Consider the following 19382-nt stretch of genomic DNA (forward strand, 5'->3'; position numbering starts at 1 on the left):
TTTTCTAACTTTGGTTTCTTAAGGAACCTTTATACTGATGTCCATAGTGGCTGCATTAATTCACATTCCTACCAACAGTATATAAAGATTCCTTTTCCTCCATATTCTCACTTGAATTGGCTACCTTTAGATATTTTGGTAGCAGCCATTTTTTACTGGAATGGCAATGCATTCCCTAATAGCAAAGTATATTGGGCATTTTCCCTTCTGTTTATTGGCTATTTGTTCCTCTTTTGAGATGTGTCTGCTCAAAGCATTGGCCCATTTATAAATTGGATTTTTTTGTTTTTTTATTTTTTATTCTTTGTGTGTTCTATGTATTAATCTTCCATTGCCTGGAACACTAGCCAAACCTTTCTCCCATCCCGAGATCATCGCTTTGCTCTGCAGTGCAGAATTGCAACGTGACACCATCCCACCTGCCAGCTTTGGCTGTTGTTTCCTGGGCTAGATTCAGTTCCGTGACTTGTGTCTTCTTCATGAATCTGTACACACTGTCTACTATCACATCCTGGAGACCCGACCTACAGAAGGTCAATGCCGGCTGCTACTCCGGGCTAATCTAGAATAGTGTTTACTCCCTGCTGTAAAATAAGGAGTGGAGGTTGGTAGATGTGGAACGAACACACTATAGTCAAACCTGCCTTGTAGTCTGAGGTCATGAGTCTCAAGGTCTCTTCCTTGAGCAAAGTACTGGCTTATCTTAATTAGAATGTAAGAGAACCATTTAAATTTCACTTTAGATCTGTTACTTTGTTCTCTGTTGTGACTTCACTCAGGCTTATTGGAAGAAAATACTTTCCAAGAAACTTCACCCCGTGGCAGCCTAAAACTGAAGAACGTATTAGAATATACTATGTGTACACATGCATACACACTCATGATAAAGCTGTCTAGGCCCAGTGAGAGATTAGCAACATTAACTAATAATCCAGTTGAATGTTAACAGTGTTCTGTATTCTGTACAGGGGTGCCAGTATCACTGGACCTGAGCCTTGGAGCTGTTATTAAATGGAATCAGAACACAGCTCTGATGTGACAACCGATCACTACTAGGTAACTAACGGACACCTAGCATATACAGTTTTGATGCAGTGGACTAAGGCAGGGCTTATGAAGCAGGTGGGATGGGCTGGGACAATGGGAGCTTTTATCATGCCACTCAGGGCGGCACACGGTTTTAAATGATGAACTATTTCTGAAATTTCGATATAACGTTTTTTCAGGTTGCAGTTTCCCCACGTATAACCAAAATTCCACCAAAAAAGGAGACTGCTGGGCAAAGTTGGCACGGGCCGTTCTAACACTCTGCGTCCTTCATTCCCTTCCTTTCGATGGAGGTCCAGCGACGATCTCTTGGCACTTGGCCTCCGGGTCACTGAAGTTCATTCAGTTTGCTGTCTGAAGTCCAGAGTCGTAACTGGCCTGTGCACACAGCAGATTTGCTGAGTCATTGGGGCCGTGCAAGTGTACAAAGAGAGAGTGGGTGCGGACTCACGCTCAGTCTGCCCGGCCTCTCCCAGGGGCTCTGGACGCTACTGTGTGCAGAGCTCCATAGGTCTGCTGCTTGAAGGGGGCTCAAGGAGCCAGCACGGAGCCCAGGTGGACAGCAGAGCATGCTGGGATAATCCTGCCCCCGAAAAGGAAAGCAGACGCTCCTGTCCCCAAGGAAAGCCACAGCGGTGTTTTGGTCTCTCCCTGCTGCCTTCAGGTAGGGGGGGCTGGTTGTCAAGTTCCCTAACAGGCCGGCCATCTGTCCAGCTGCCCGTCCTTGTGGCTCTCCTGATGACATCATGCAAACTCGTTCTCATTAGCTTCCAGGACCTGTTCAGCTGGCTCCAAAACAGCAGTGATTGTCTGTGCCGGCTGTGGGGCGGGGTGCTAGGGACGCCACAGGAGCCTAGACAGGCATAGTCTCACCTGCTGGTAACTGGACCTGTTATGACTTTAGCCTCAGGCTGGGTGAACTGCACACACCTACCCTGCTGCCAGGGGGCTGACCCCCTGTGTCCCCCACAGACCCTGCACCTAGCCTACCTTCAATGCAGGGGGCACCAGAGGACATTGTGCCCCTTCTCAGAGAGTAAGAGTTCTGTCAGGGAGAAGGTATCTTTGGTTTTTTTTTTTGTTGTTGTTTTGTTTTGTTTGTTTTTAAAAAAAGGAAAAAAAGAAGAAACCTGTGCAACATTCTCTCTTTTTCTCTCTCTCTTTTTCAACATTCTTTTCTTAATCCCCTTAAGTCAGGGGCCTGTCTGGGGAGTAGCCATGCCCAGCCTTCTTTCATTCAAGGAATGCTGGTCTCACCACCTGACTGACCATTATCATGGACAAGGGTCCTGGGGACAGGCACTGGGGGGAAGGAAAAGAAACCTCCAGCCTGCCAGGCTGGGGATGGGCCACTCCCCGCATGCCCAGGGCGCCCTCTGGCGGGGACGGGCAAAGCCTGCTTCTCGCACTCTGAGACTCTCTGTAAACTGTCACAGAGACTCTGAGCCATGCAGACCTTAAGAGGGAAATGTGTGGGCAGTTCAAGTCTGTGTTCACAGGGCGTGGCTTCTAAAGCTGGCTGGAGTGAGCCTTCAGTGTGCCTGCGGTTCTAGCTAATGGCATCGGGGTGAGTCTTGAAAGTCGCAGCGGTATCTGATGTAGGAATGGGAGTCTGACCAGAGAGGAGCTGGCCATGGAGGGGGCTGAATCTGTGGGACAGCAGTGCCTGGTGATGGATGGCTATGAAGGAAGAAAGAGATGACTCCCAGGCTGATGACGGGCCTGGAATGTCGGTAGGGTCACTTGTGAAACATAACCAGTTTCCACGTGTGAGTTCCCACACACATCAGGAAGCAGATGCCCTGTACCCAGCCCCAGGACTGCAGAGTCCCTAGTGCTGGTCCTCACACCAGTGTATTTAGGAAGGGCACCCACTGGCCGGATTCTCAGCTTTAAGGGACTCTTAATAGGAGTATCCTGGGGCCTCTACCAACACCCAGGGAGAGGCTGACACCAGGCAGCGTGTTTTCCTTCCTTGGACTTCCATGACCTAGAGTGACCCTGAACCCATCTTGTCCCCTTCCATGCTCTGTCCTCCTGCTGGTCCTGAATACATGGTGTCTTAGGAAACTTCCCTGCCACTGTCCCGAGGACACAGTTCATGTTCCAGCCACCTTCTTCCAACATAGCCCTGCTGGCTGCTCCCTGGGAAAAGGGAAGCTGAGGAGCCAGACCACAGTCTGGGCTGACACTTACTAGTTTGCAGAAACTAAGTTCTTTCGATCCTCTCTGAGGAGGAAAAAAATGCACAAGAACCAAACAAATTCAGATTAACACATAACCGTATTTTCTGAGCTTTAATAGGCCATGAGCAGCCTATTAAATTTGAGAACTGGTTGCATTGGGCCCAGGGGAGGTAGGACATGGAAGAACCAGCTATGTATGGAGTAACACATACAAGAGCCAGGAACACATGGGTGACTGCACACGCCATGAGTACACTCCAACCAACTGGATTAGACACTTGAAGGGCATGTGCGTTCTATTTCAATACAGCTGTTGGAAATACAGAGATGATACAGGTGGCCTAAAGACGAGCTTCCTAATCCATTATCACCACCTGGACTCCATCTCCCAGAACCTTTGACCTCTTGCCCCCCTTTGCATACCTCAAGGCACGGCCGTCTACAAGACAGAGCACAGAGCAAGGAGCCCAGTCAGCTCTAGTCCCAGACCCAAGACCTGCTGTAAGATCCACAGTGACAGTCTCTCCTCTCCCGGGGTCTAGGTGTGCAGAGAGCCTCCCTAGCAGCTTCAGGACCCGAAGACTCCCTCCAAGGTCCCAGGCCTCAGAATGCACCCCAGGGACCCATCCAGGGCCATGCAAACGTCGCCACGCTATTTCCCCAGACTAGTTCATGGTTTTCTTGACGTAGTGGGAGTGTGGTGGGTTTACCTGTCCAGGAACACATAAATCATAAACTGTGACGTAGCTGGAACAAAGGATATTCTTAATAGGCCAAATAAGGAATGTGGGGCTCAATGAGAGAGGAAGAGTTCTGGCCTAGTGTGGTTGAGAATGTGAACTGTAGCCACAGCCACAGCCACAGCAATTAAAACCAAACAAACCAGCCAGGCGGTGGTGGCACACGCTTTTAATCCCAGTACTTGGGGGCAGAGGCAGACAGATCTCTGTGAGTTCGAGGCCACCCTGGTCTACAAAGTGAGTTCCAGAACAGGCTCCAAAGCTACACAGAGAAACTCTGTCTCAGGGAAAAAAAAAAAAAAAAAAAAAAAAAACTTAAAGACACATGGCAGAGGTTTTTTTGTTTTGTTTTGTTTTGGGTTTTGTTTGTTTGTTTGTTTTGTTTGTTTGTTTTTTGGTTTTTCGAGACAGGGTTTCTCTGTGTAGCTTTGCACCTTTCCTGGAACTCACTCTGTAGACCAGGCCGGCCTCGAACTCACAGAGATCCGCCTGCCTCTGCTCCCGAGTGCTGGGATTAAAGGCGTGCGCCACCACGCCGCCCGGCCCAGAGGTTATTTTTTAAATGACCTTTGACCATAGTGATTGGTTAGGACAGTGCCCTCGGTCTGAGATGGAGTGCACAGTCACTGTGCTGACACCTTGAAGAACTACCTCTGTGAGGCAGCAGTGGCTGTGTGCAAGCCTAGGGTGTGACAGTGTGGGTGACGGCTGCCATCAAACAAGCAGCAACCCGGGGATTCTTGTAAAAAGCAAAACACAGCTGAGACAAGAAGCGTGGTTTTCATCCTGTCGTCATTGACATTTTCTTTCCGGACAAACACGAATAGAGCCAGGAGTGTGGGGGGGGGGGGGGCAGGTGCCAGGCAGGAGCCCATTGGCACCTGGAGTCTCCGGCCTGCCTGGCACCAAGTCTGGCCACGTCATTCCCCTTGCTGGTCTCCTCGTCTTGTCATGGAAATTTACCCCACCCAATGAGAAATTCAACCAGCACTCAGAGACAAAAGGAAAAACTCTTTAAAGTGTGCATCCGGAGCCCTTCTAATGCTCAGGGAATTCAGCCTCCAAACCAGTTTGTCACATTGTACACAGAATGCTGTAATGTTATAATCTTACACACACTTTCTTCTACAGGTGGCCTTTAAGCTCCTACACAAGTTACATTTTTGAGCAATTAGGCAAGTGTTGCAGAAACAGAAACTGAAGCCTTTGGTTATCTCTATGATTTTTTTTCTTTTTTTGCAGGGGGAGAGGATAAGAGGGTTGGGGGGGGGATGAGCTGATCACAGAGGCTGAGGAACATGGTTACTGCTGCATTAAACAAGACTTGAGCAGCTCTTGGGGTCATTCCTTCAAGGCAGTTTGTCAAATGCTTGCTCTTCTGATGAGAGGAGGGGCCCGAGGAACAAGTTTTAAAAGCACAGCTTCAGCACACCTAAGTTCCAGCTAAGTCAGAGCTATGAGGAGTTCTTAGCACTCTCTATACTGTCTAGGACATGTCTGTCCTACAGATATGCTCCAGTCCCACTGAGGCAGGGACCGTCAGTAAGTTATTTCTGTGTGACTTAATGCTCCCTAAGCAGGCCTATAGTGAACCCCTTTCTGTCATGTTTAATTAATGTTAAAGCTTGTTGTTTCTCTTTTTCCATTCAATCTCACAGGAGTCATGTGGCTGGAACTTCTCCTGGCTTCGGTGCTGGGCCTTGTCATCTACCGGTTTGTCTCCCGGGACAAGGAAGAAACCTTGCCCCTTGAAGAGGGCTGGTGGGCCCCGGGTCGAAGCCCTCCACCAGGGAAGATGAGAGCATCCGGCCTTTCAAGGTGGAGACCTCAGACGAGGAGATCAAGGTGAGACGCCCTTTTACGGGCAGGAGCAAAACCTAGAAGGTAGCCCTTCGGTGACCCCCTTTATCTCTCCAGCCTTCTTCCTCAAGCAAGACACAGATTGCTCCCAAGAAAGCTGTCTGCTTTTCAGGGCCTTCCTCCTGTGTGTCCCCATCCTTAACCTGAGGCCCAGGATGGGTCAGGAGGACTGCCAGGGAGCTGTATGTGTAGACAACAGGTCTCAGGAGGCTGCTGTATTCATTTCCCCTTGCCTAACGGAAAGGATGGAGCTTGAGACAGCTTGAAGGGGAAAGTGAGCAGATGCCCCAGATCCTATGTGGAAGGCAATGCCCCCCAGAAAATGCAACAACATGGAGATCACAGGGGCGGCCTTAGGTGGGTCCTCACTGTGTGTTGGGTACTCCTGGGCCCATCGTGATCTTTATCATGCTGCCCATGGGGCTTGCTGTCTCAGCTCACAGAGGATAAAAAGGAAGCTGAAAATGGTACAGCCATGGGTCCCAGGAGACTGTGTGAATAAGCAGAACGGTTAGAAATCATCTGCAATCCCAAGGCCACTCACAACCCCAGAGTCAAGAGAAGCAGACCTTAGGGACAGAGAGCAAAGGGAAGAGCCTCCTGAAGAGCCTGGATGGAGCAGGGTGTGGGGGGTTGCGGGGGCTGACATGGTCCTACCCATCCTTTCTTCACCCTCCGTGCTTGACTACCTACTGGGTGCAAGTACTCCATGGAAGGCATGGGAGAAGACGGCCCCTCCCCCACTTCCCTCCCACAGCTCCACACACACATTCAGCATCGGTAGATGAGAAAGGAATGCACGTCGTTGTTAAGATCTGGAGACCCAGGGATCAGGAAGAATCAATGTCATCAGACGCGCTGGCAAAAGTTCCAAAGAGGAGGGGACTGAGAACCAGGAGGCTGAGGGCAGAAGCTAAGCTTTGAGGACTGCAAACCTGTTTGGGAAAGGCCAGAGAGCATGGGGGAAGTCTCTGGAAATGGTGGCACCTGAACTGTTTCCGTGAGCTGAAATGAGCATGCCCAGATGGGTTGCTGGATTGGTATCTGGTTCACACCAGGCACTTGGAACCTGTCTCCTAGACAATCCACTGTATCTCACTGGGTTAGGGTGAGTCGTTCAGCTGTCAGCAAGTGTTGGCACCTCTGGGCTCACGGGCCAAATGTAGCCTGTGACCTTTTCTTGCACCGGCCACTGTCAAGAATGGCTTTTATAGCTTGAGATCGGTGTGGACAAAAGCCAAAAGAAAGCTAATACTTGGAGGTATACAATGATTGTGGTAGCATTTTGAAGCCTTCAGTTCATATATATGTAAGTTTGATGGACCACGGCCTCACTGCTCCTGAAAGGGTCATCTGTGGCCATGACCTCACTGCTCCTACAGGGGTCATAATCTGTCTGGTCACTGGCCTCAGGGGTCATCTGTGGCCATGACTCACTGCTCATCGGGGTCATCTGTGCAGGACTCACTGCCCTGAGGGTCATCTGTGGCCATGACCTCACTGCTCCTGCAGGGGTCATCTGTGGCCATGACCTCACTGCTCATTCGGGGGTCATCTGTGGCCATGACCTCACTGCTCCTACAGGGGTCATCTGTGGCCATGATCTCACTACTCATTCGGGGGTCATCTGTGGCCATGACCTCACTGCTCCTGCAGGGGTCATCTGTGGCCATGACCTCACTGCTCCTGCAGGGGTCATCTGTGGCCATGACCTCACTGCTCCTGCAGGGGTATCTGTGGCCTGCCCACGCTCCTGCAGTCATCTGTGCCTGACCTCACTGCTCCTGAAGGTCATCTGTGGCCATGGCCTCACTGCTCCGCAGGTCCTGTGCCATGACCTCACTGCTCTGCAGGGTCTTCTGTGGCCATGACCTCACTGCTCCTGCAGGGGTCATCTGTGGCCATGACCTCACTGCTCCTGAAAGGGTCATCTGTGGCCATGACCTCACTGCTCCTGCAGGGGTCATCTGTGGCCATGGCCTCACTGCTCCTGCAGGGTCATCTTGCCATGACCTCACTGCTCTGCAGGGTCATCTGTGGCCATGACCTCACTGCTCCTGCAGGGGTCATCTGTGGCCATGACCTCACTGCTCCTGAAGGGGTCATCTGTGGCCATGACCTCACTGCTCCTGCAGGGGTCATCTGTAGCCATGAGCTCACTGCTCCTGAAGGGTCTTCTGTGGCCATGACCTCACTGCTCCTGCAGGGGTCATCTGTGACTATGGCCTCACTGTTCATTCAGGGGTCCTCTGTGGCCATGACCTCACTGCTCATTGGGAGTCATCTGTGGCCAGGACTTCACTATTCATTCGGGGTCATCTGTGGCCATGACCTCACTGCTCATTCGGGGGTCATCTGTGGCCAGGACTTCACTATTCATTCGGGGGTCATCTGTGGCCATGACCTCACTGCTCCTGCAGGGGCCATCTGTGGCCAGGACTTCACTGCTCATTGGGGGTCATCTGTGACTATGGCCTCACTGCTCATTCGGGGGTCCTCTGTGGCAGCTCCTTTGCTGCTAGGAGAAAGTGGAGGATTTGCATCTTGCAAAGCCTGATAAAGTTTACCAACCCCTACTCTACAGAAGGCTTGGTGAGTTAAAAGTGAGTATTGGAGCTGGGCAGTGGTGATGCACGCCTTTAATCCCAGCATTCAGGAAGCAGAGGCAGGCAAATTTCTATGAGTTTGAGGCCAGTCTAGTCTACAAAGTGAGTTCCAGGACAGCCAGGGCCACACAAAGAAACCTGTCTCAGAAAAAAAAAAAAAAGAAAAGAAAAAGAAAGAAAGAAAAGAAAAGAGTAAGTATTGTTCACACACCTGAGAAATGACAAGATGGCTGGGATGGAGCTAAAAGGGAGAACCCACCATGTGTGGCCTGAAGTCCACAGGGAAGAACCATCAGCCTCTCAGGGATCCACTGGCGCACATGGGCCCTGTGTGGCCCCTCCGTGGTGCCATCTATGGCTGCAGGGTTCACGCCGAGTTGGGGACACAAGCTCTCCCCTGCCTCTGCCCACCCACCCTGGCTTCCTCCCTGCAGGACTTACACCAGAGGATTGACAGGTTCCGGGCATCCCCGCCTTTGGAGGGCAGCCGCTTCCACTATGGCTTCAACTCCAACTACCTGAAGAAAGTGGTGTCCTTCTGGAGAAACGAGTTTGACTGGAGGAAGCAGGTGGAGGTGCTCAACCAGTACCCCCACTTCAAGACCAAGATTGAAGGTGAGTTTCCAGAACACCAGCCTGGCAGAAGGGGGCGTGTGAGTCACGGGAGCAGCCTTCCTGCGTGAGATGAGTGGCCCCAAGTCAACCATGCAGTAGCACCCTGGGTCAGTGGAAGATTTCTGGTGTGCTTGAAAGTTGTTGAATCCTTATTTTCCTCATTGCTCTAACATAAAGCCTGACAAAGACAAGTTAAGTACCATTGGGTTTCTTTTGGCTCCTGGTTTGTGGGTACTGTCATGGCAGGGAACCCACCGCAGCAGCGGGTGATGTCATACCCCATCTGTCTGTCCTCAGGAAGCAGTAGAAAGGAATGTGGTCTTCCCATTTTCTCCTTTCTTCCGTATTATAGTCAGTCTTTTGACCACCCCAGGCTGCCCGTATTCAGGGCGGGTCTTCTCGCTTCTCTTAACTCTCTATGGAAACACCCTCACACACACATCTCTCCAGTGATCTCCAATCTAACCATGTTGGCAATAAAGATCACAGCTGTACCCCCAGAAATGTGGATCAGAAGGGGAAGATTCTTGGCAGCTCCCAGCCCAGGCAAAAGAACATGTGTTCCAAGTTCAGTGGCAGACCCTCTCTTAAGAGGAATAAGGCAGAATGTTAGGGAAGGATTCCTGAAGTCCTCCCCTGGCCTAAGCACACACACACACACACACACACACACACACACACACACACACACACACACCAGCTTGAGAAAGGAAGGGTTTATTTCAGCTAACAGTTGAAGGGTGCTGGCCATCGTGATGACGTCATGGTTGGGAGGAGCATGAAGAAGCTGGTCACAGTGTGTCTGTAGTCAGGAAGCACAGAGCAATGAATTCCTGTGCTCGGCTGGCTTTCTTCCTTTTATTCAGTCCAGTCACCCAGTCCGTGGGCTGGTACTGCCCACGTTTACCATAGGTCTTCCCACATTAATTAACCTAATCTAGATAACCCCTCAAGGATTTGCCCAGAGACGTGTCTCCTAGACGATCCTCCACCCTGTCGCATCAACAATTCCTGGCATCTATCACAAACCTTAAAGACAATCAGATATGGAAACACTTCAAGAAAACCAGAGCCACTGTGTAAACACTTCAAGTTCATATTCTCTTGTGGCAAAACACACAGAGCCTGACATTAGAGCAAGTGGCCTCCGGAGGAGGAAACAGGACAGCCGATGCCCAGGATGGCACTAAGCAGTATTTCCCTTTCATGAGTGGCAAGCTTGGGCGATCAGCCTCGACGCACTGTCTCCCTAGTAACCATAGTTACTAGAGTGTTACAGTGCTACAAAGCCCCCTTGGAGTACAAATGCTCCAAGAGGACAGTTCCAGCCTTGAGTTCACCTTGGACAGCAGCCCACTAAGACAATCCTGTGGGATCTAGCAGGACTGGCAGCCTCTGCTGGGCCTGGGGCTTCCAGGATGTCCTGCTGGGCCTGGGTTTGTGGGTCTCTGCACCATCCACAATGCTATTTGGTGACCTCAGTCCCCAGGTGCAACAAGTCTCCAGCCAGATTCCCTTTCTGTGTTCTCCAGTGTAAGTTTGGTCCAAGAAGGCTCCTGCTTCATATTTGCCGCCATCCTCCTGCCTCATAACGGACCTTCCCAGGTCCCTCTTTCCTCAAGCTCTGATACCTGGTTCGCTGATTAATCTTAGCCAACTTTTGCAAAAACTGGATCACACCACAGACATGACATGGTGATTTGCTTTTAGTATCTACCAGTGAACTCTTCTGTGTGTTAGATGAGCACACGGATGATGGTCCCTTCACACGACCGTACTGCAGTGCTCCGTGGAAGGCTACCCCTGGTTGCTGGGTATATGGGCCTCTCCAGCCCTGATGTGTTCTCAGTGAACAAGTGTTTATGGAGCCCAGCTGTAAGCCAGGCAATGTTCCCAGCCCATCTCTGCCCTCCAGAGAGAACACTCTAGTGTGACTGGGAGGTCAGCGAGGACCTGCTCATAGCCAGAGAACACTGAAAGCACCCAACAGTGAGACTTGTTATTACTGTCCTGGGTTCCTTGGGGACACCAAGGCCACAGCACTTATTCTCTCCCAGGAATGGCACACAGGGAAACAAGATTCCCCAGGACCTCAGCCTCCACTACAGCAGGACCCTCCTTCCTCACCCTGACTGCTCTCTCCCAGGGCTGGACATCCACTTCATCCATGTGAAGCCTCCCCAGCTGCCCTCAGGCCGCACCCCAAAGCCCTTGCTGATGGTGCACGGCTGGCCCGGCTCCTTCTATGAGTTTTACAAGATCATCCCGCTGCTGACTGACCCCAAGACCCACGGCCTGAGTGACGAGCACGTGTTTGAAGTCATCTGTCCCTCCATTCCTGGCTATGGCTTCTCAGAGGCATCCAGCAAGAAAGGTACAGGGTGCCAGGGGTGGCACCTCCCAACTGTGCCTCATATGACCAAGATGCCACCATGTTCTCATTCTAAGATAAAGCAGGGTGGCTAGACAGTTGGGAAAGAGAATCTGAGGGACATTTTGGGTTCTACATGGCCAGTTCTTTAAGGGCATGAGTCAAGGGGACAGATGTGGCTGCCTAGGCTCAGGCCTAGACTCTTATATTTACTGCTCAGGGGCAGCTCCATACCTAAGCCACACACTGCCCTAGGCCAGCATGGCTACTAAAGCCCCTGTACAGTGTGGCCTGCATCCTGCAGAAGCTAGCCAAGCTCTGCACATACCTTCCTTGCCTGGCAGAGAAGTAACTATTGAATCATGCCCTACCCTGAGAAGGGCAGCTCTCACTACCTTTCCCTGTGAGGGGACACGTCCTTGCAGCTCTAAGATTCCTTCTGTCCTTCTGTGGGCCTCTGTTTCCTCAGCTTGGAGGGAGGCAGGTCTGGGGCACTTTGAGGGCACCTGAGTGCTCCAAAGGCATCCTCATGACTCCCCTGTCTGTCCCCTTCACACTCAGGTTTCAATACGGTGGCCACTGCCAGGATCTTCTACAAGCTGATGTCGCGGCTGGGCTTCCAGAAATTCTACATTCAAGGCGGGGACTGGGGGTCCCTCATCTGCACCAACATGGCCCAGATGGTTCCCAAGTGAGTCGGTGAAGTCATACAGGCATGGTACAGCCTCACCGGTATCTGTGTGTGTACAGCCTCTACACAGGACACAGGGCTGTTCACGCCAGGCCCCTTTGGAGGGAGACTTGGAGCTCTCTCTCGCTAGCCAAGCCCTCCATGGTGACCCAGTGCAGAAGAGGGAGTTCCCCTCCCACCAATATCTGAGAATGGCACACACTGACACCCTCCTCCTGGGGTAACATAAGAGTGGTGACCCTTGGCCAGGCGCCCGGGCAAAGGAGTTAGCAGAGATACAAGCGATATCCATGGATGTCCAACCTTCCAACACTACAATCCAATATCACCACATTCCAACACTACAATCCAATGTCACCACATTCCAACACTACAATCCAATGCCACCACAGTGAACTGAGTGGCATTCATACCTTTCCTGGTACACATGTGGTCCACGCGTTGTAGGCTGGACACACCTGATAGACCTTCATGGTCGGCAGACTCCAAAACAGCCCTGACCAGAACTCTCTAGAAACTGTCCTTTCCTGTCTCTCACCTCCAAGCCCATGGATTCCCGATGGAACAGAGTGCTGAAGGAGGCTGGCTTGTGCTCTTCAGTTCCATGGCCTGTCCCTTCCTCCTCCATCTCCTCTCCATGTCCTTCATAGCAGCCAAAATCACCTGTGCCCATTTCTCTGCCCACAGCCACGTGAAAGGCCTGCACTTGAACATGGCTTTCATTACAAAAAATATCTACACCCTGACCCCTCTCCTGGGCCGGCGCTTCGGGAGATTTCTTGGCTACACTGAGAGGGATATTGAGTTGTTGTACCCCTTCAAGGAGAAGGCTTTCTATAGCATCATGAGGGAGAGTGGCTACCTACACATCCAGGCCACCAAGCCAGACACCGTGGGTAAGTATACTCATGAGAAGCAAAACCTGAGGGATACTAGGAAGGCTGCCCACAGACCGAAAGGCCCTAGGATGGGCCTCAGAACAGAGACTGCATTCTCTATGGAGGCAAGTTCCCACGGTTCCACACGCTTTCCAAATTCCCAGGCTAATCTAAACACCTCCCTAACTTACCTCATCGTGTGCTCGTGGGGCTTAGATTCCTCATCCCCAGCCTGGTTTTCAGTCCTCTCCAAGGAGTACAGGGAAGGAGGACTCAGGGCAGAAGGCTGCGGGTCAGCAGCTCTGGAGCACTCCAGGGACTGGGAGTCTCAGCCAAGTCTGAGAGGAGGGCTAACCCCCCATTCCTGTCCCGGGTTCTATTGACAGCTTGCTTTGGAACCTGAAAAGCTCAGTTTCCTAACCAGAATCAAGTGAGCGGGTCTAAGCACACTTCACTCATTTGTTCACGGGAAACCAGTAAAATGTTGACAGCCACAAAGGCAGATAGGAGCACAAACCAGGTTTCTTTCTTTCATTTTTGGTTTTTCAAGACAGAGTCTCTCCGGGTAGCCCTGGCTGTCCTGGAACTCACTCTGTAGACCAGGCTGGCCTCGAACTCACAGAGATCTACCTGCCTCTGCTTCCTGAGCGCTGGGATTAAAGGTGTGCATCCCCCGTTGCCTGGCTTACAAACCAGTTTTGGTTTTTTTTGTTTTTTTTTTTTTTTGTTTTGGTTTGGTTTTTTTGAGACAGGGTTTCTCTGTGTAGCTTTGCGCCTTTCCTGGAACTCACTTGGTAGCCCAGGCTGGCCTCGAATTCGCAGAGATCCGCCTGGCTCTACCTCCCGAGTGCTGGGATTAAAGGCATGCGCCACCACCGCCCAGCATACAAACCAGTTTTTTGATGAATGCAGAGCTCATTTACAAAGTGATAAAGATCACTAAGAAGATGTGTTTGTCCATCTCTACAAGACGAGAGTCATTTGCACCGCCCTGGCTTTTCTGTAATTTAATGAGCCATGAAGTGACTCAATATCAAAGTTAGATGGGACCCTTAAAGCAGCAGTTCTCAGCCTGTGGGTTGCGGCCCCTTTGGCAAACCTCTCTCTCCAAAAAAGAAAATTACATTATTATTAGTAATGGTAGCAAAATTACAGTTATGAAGTAGCAACGAAAATAATTTTATGGTTGGGGGTCACCACAGCATGAGGAACTGTATTAAGGGGTCAAGGTCAAGGTTGAGAACCACTGCCCTAAAGGATTGGAGGACTGGTAAGGGCCCTCTGGATGATCTTAAAAACACCTGAGAATTGTTGGATCCATTTCTGAGCATCTCACAGTCCTATGGCAACACAACATTCCAGATACTCACCTACACTATGATCGAAGCCCTGTGTTTTGGTTTGGTCTGGAGCTTTTGCCTGTTTTGCTTGTTTGGGGTCTATTATTTTGCTTTTGTTTGGTTGCTTTGATGCTAAGGATGAATGAAGAAGAGCCTCGTGCATATTCAGCAGGTATTGTATCACTGAGCTCCACCCCAGTGCCCTGCAGTTTTGATCGATGGAATGTGTTTTATCTCAGCCATGTGCCCATGTTTACAATTGATTCTCCTCTTATGTACTTTCAGATCCTTCTTTTCCTTTCCTTTCCTTCCTTTCTTTCTCTCTTTCTTGTGTGTGTGTGTGTGTGTGTGTGTGTGTGTGTGTGTGTGTGTGTCTGAGTGTATTATATGCACTATGTGTGTAGGAGCCCTCAGAGGTCATAAAAGGGCATCCAATGCCCCTGAAACTAGGCTACAGGCAGTTGTGAGCTGCCACGTGGGTACTGGGAACCAAACCCAGGTCCTCTGCAAGAGCAGTGAGCGCCCTTAACCACTGAGCCATCTCTCCTGTTCTCGTTTTAAGTATCAGGATACATAGACCCAAATTCTCATCTTTATAGAAACAGCATTGTAGGTGGATGAACGGCTGAGTTCTACAGCACTTGCCTAGCAAACCTGAAGCTCTGGCTTCAAGGCTCAGTGCCACATAAGGCGTGCGTGCGTGTGCGTGTGCGTGCGTGCGTGCGTGCGTGCGTGCGTGCGTGCGTGCGTGTGTGTGTGTGTGTGTGTGTGTGTGTGTGTGTGTGTGTTCTCTCTTGGACCTCAAGAACCCCAGAGTGATCTGCCCTTCAGTTTGAAAGACACTTGCCTTATCGTGAGTCCCATGAGATCATGGGGAGGATTGGACCCATTTACCAGATGAGGTTACAAGGGCTCCAGATGCAGGATTCATGGCAGGGCTGTGCTGGAGACAGGGCTTCTGCCTGGCACAACGCTGATCCAGCCCCATTCCTCCATCCTGGAGTCATGCTCCCTGGGGCCAGACTTCAATACCTCCCTTGCTCCATCCCATCCAGGCTGTGCTCTGAACGACTCACCCGTGGGCCTGGCTGCCTACATCTTAGAAAAGTTCTCCACCTGGACCAACCAGGAATACCGTGAACTGGAGGACGGAGGCCTGGAGAGGTGAGCCCCTCACCCAATGCCCTGCTGCAAGGACCTGGTCCCCAGGCTCTGCCTTTCCCTGCCTACCATTCATCCCTGATCAAGAAAGACCCTCTATAGAGGGCCAGCAAGCTCCTCTGTCTTTGGTGTCCTACACCTGTGACCGGGGGACCCTGTGTGGAGGATAGAGAGGTAGAGGCACCCACAGGACAAATGTCTTGTTCAGCAGGTTAGTGTCACAGAGAATTCAGAACTCAGTAGCTCCCCCTACAGCCAAGGAGTCTCCAGGACAATGAGCAACCTTTATTGCAGAATGGCGGAGCCTCTCAGCCAGAGCCTCTACAGACTAGACTGTAGGTTAGATTCTGTGGGGGCCAATCAAGAGAGAGCTGTGGGAAAGACTGGGGAGCCAGCCCATCTCCAGAGTTCTGGAAGACGCACCATGCACAGGGATAAAGTCTCGTTCCTAAGCCCGGTGCAGGATTTTCTCTGACCCACAGTCCCCAGGGTCTATCTATGCCTTTCTTTCCCTGTTCAGTGACCAATCCCAGAGCTGTGGGCCAGACTCCCCTGCAATTTCTACCACCTCCTAAATGCTATCCAATTTGAAAGACATCTATAAAGTTGTCTATTCATGAGGTCAGAGCCCTTGGGATCCAATCACTTCCCCAAATCACTTCCTCAGGTCGGTTTCCGAGCCTTTTGTGGGGCACCTCATATCCAAATCATCACATTGATTGACATGCTGTCTAAGGAAGAGACCCATGTTTTCTACTGCGCTTGACTTTGATGTCCCTACATGTCTTCCAAATGTCCTCATTCTATTTTTACCAGAGGGCAAAATACTGAGACACAGGCATGGCAAACCATCGCCAGAGCCCCAGGGCTCTTTAGCATTATGGCTGAGACCAGCATCGCAGTCCCTTCACTCTTGGATCCTGGTCTCTAGCCAGCTTGCATGCAGGCTCCTGAGGAATACCCCGGAGACCAGCCTCTTCCTGCTGCCAGGAGTTTCAAATCCCTTAGGGCTCCTAAGAGACAAAAATTCATTACTCTGAGAAACATGGAATCTTGAACTGGGGGTGGGAGAATGGTCACTGGAGGTAGGTAGTACTAGCAGAGACCTGGAAAGCCCATGAGGAGGTCGGAGCTAAGAGCTGTGGTGTGCACCCCTGGGCTCAGAGCACCTGGGTGCTGCCTGGTGGGGAGACGGGGGGGGGGGGGGCGGTTACCATGGAGACAGGTGGCAGAGATGAACTCATGAATGAAAGCAGCTGGGGCACTTAGCACTTGCTGCCGGCCATGGTCGCACTCTGCATCAGCTATCCATCTAGAGACAGGCCCTTGACCCACGAATGGCTGACTGATTCCTGAGTCTGTGGGAGAAAATGACACCAGTCGTTTGAGGAAGGCCAGATAGGTAGGGGCCTTTGCACCGAGCCTGGACATCCTGTGCTCTTTCCCAGGAAGTACTCCCTGGAAGATCTGCTGACCAACATCATGATCTACTGGACAACAGGAACCATTGTCTCCTCCAGCGCTTCTACAAGGAGAACATGGGCCAGGGCGTCATGGTCCATAAGCATGAGGGGTAAGCCCGGCTGAGCAGGGAGAGGGGCCTCTCGGGCTGGGGCTGGGGCTGGGAACCACTTGGCCTTTAATCCAAAGAAGGTGTGATGGCAAGTTAAGAAAGACATCAGATGTTCTCGGGATCCTGGTGTGCTGGGACAGAGGCACTGGGATCTGCAAGGTCCACATGGAGACCCTCAGGTGACATCAAGACTGGCAAAGTGGGCACTTAGAGGCTCACGTGACCTGTCACATGGTCCTCCCAGGCAGAGAGGGTCCTTAGTGAGGAGAAGCAGAGGCTGTAGTAGAATGGCTGACTTGTCCTTGTCGTTAAGGTTCCACATGGCCTCTCTCAGCCCTGAGGCTCTAGTCCTGCTTTAGGGACATGAGAGCAGGACCACAACCTGAATCCACAGCAATCCCTCCTCTTCCTCACAGGATGAAGGTCTTCGTGCCCACCGGCTATTCTGCCTTCCCTTCCGAGCTACTGCACGCTCCAGAAAAGTGGGTGAAGGTCAAGTACCCCAAGCTCATCTCCTATTCCTACATGGAGCGTGGGGGCCACTTTGCTGCCTTTGAAGAGCCCAAGCTTCTGGCCCAGGACATCCGCAAGTTCGTGTCCCTGGCAGAGAGGCAGTAACGCCCTCAGGGGTCAATCTACAGCCTCAGCAGCAGCCCTGGCGTCTCCCAGTCTCTCTTAAGAAAGATGCCCTCTTTCTAAAGGAAGTTTCTGTGCCCTGCAGGCTCTGGAGCCTGGGTACCTCCTCCACCTCTCCCACCCTCATGTTAGGTTACAGACCTTAAAACACACAGCCATGGGGCTGGAGAGATGACTCAGAGGTTAAGAGCACTGGCTGCTCTTCCAGAGGTCCTGAGTTCAATTCCCAGCAACCACATGGTGGCTCACAACCATCCATAAGGAGATCTGGTGCCTTCTTCTGACCTGCAGGTGTATATGCAGACAGACACTGTATACATAATAAATAAATAAATCTTTAAAAAAAAAAAAAAACACGGCCACTTTAAGAACCAGGTGCCCCAGCTCTGGAAAGATCTAGCCATGCTTTCCTGCAGAGGAGGAGTAGTCCGAGGTGGAGAACTAACAACTGAGTTGTCCTCAAAGCCTCTTCCTCCACCTTGCAGCTGTGGGCAAGTATAGATCTATAATCCCCTGTTGCCAAGACCCAAGGCAACTCTGAATTATGATTTCACTCTTACCTAGTGCCTTCTTGCGCTCCCCCCCCCCCCCGCCACTCCTAGCACGTAAGCTAGATCTCCCGGCATGGGACCTCCCCGACTTGCGAAGAACCCCTTTTGCCCCACATCCTCAGAGGCTCTCTGGCTGGCTCCTTCCCTTTAAGACCCTCTTGTAGGTCATGGCATGCCTAATTAAAGCTTTTCTGGAGCAAAATTCACCTCAGTACCTGTCGGTGACACCTGTGCATCTTTCCTAAAGTTTACCTGACATGCTATATACCTGTGTTAAGCATGGTAGCCTTGGTGACAAATGATTTTACTTCTAAGCACAGCTGGACCAAATGGCATCCTCTACTCCAAAGCAACCCACACAGGGCTCTCCTCCCGGAGGTGAGCTCACACCTCTACCCTTGTGCTTGGTGCCTACTGGGCCCTGTGAATCAGTCCAGACTGGCAAAGGCAGGGAAGGCAGCTGGAAACAGTCACTGGCCAGTGCCACCCTCGATCAAGCACCCCCCAGAGTAGTGCTGGCACCATCCAGACACTCACAAAGCTCAAGCCCATGGAGAAAAGGCAGTGTGGCTGACTGGCTAGCTCACGTGAAAAGGCCCTGATAGTCAAGGGCCACCAGACCTGAGAAAGCGGGACGGCAGATCCTGCCTGGTCCCTGTGGTAAGGGACCCTGTCTGTGGTAAGGAACTGAGGCAGGCAGGCCCAAGTGGTTAGCTTCTGATTTACCACAGCTCTGCCCTGGCCCACACCTTCACTCAACCTTGGACTGCCAAGTCCCACATCCCCAGATGTGTCCTGCCACACCCCTTCTGTTCCCTGTGGACATCCGGCCTCACCCTGCCCCCTGTGGCCCAACCCCAGATCCCACTCTGGAAGAAGAAAGAGCTACCAAAGACAGAAGAAATGGGGGGGGGGGACACCCTCTTCTCTCTGTGCCTGCCCCTCTGTCCTCCATAATTCCAGGGTACCCTTGACGATGCCCCTCCCTTCTTGGACAGAGCAGACACAACAGGTAGAAGCTAGATGAAGCCCCCGTGGACATGAACAGCCACACATTAACCCGGAAGACGCATGAGAGGTGGGATCTTACCCCAGCCCAACAGGTACTTTATTAATGGTTCTCGGTG

The 19382-nt window shown here is 51.5% G+C and overlaps 1 pseudogene; it reads left to right on the forward strand.

Moving 5' to 3' along the window:
• The first annotated feature begins 1448 nt into the window (after nt 1–1448).
• Nucleotides 1449–17731, forward strand: LOC114690624 (annotated as a pseudogene).
• Nucleotides 17732–19382: the final 1651 nt, after the last annotated feature.

The sequence above is a fragment of the Peromyscus leucopus genome, chromosome 15 (assembly GCF_004664715.2).
Source record: "Peromyscus leucopus breed LL Stock chromosome 15, UCI_PerLeu_2.1, whole genome shotgun sequence".
Classification (NCBI taxonomy): Eukaryota; Metazoa; Chordata; class Mammalia; order Rodentia; family Cricetidae; genus Peromyscus; species Peromyscus leucopus.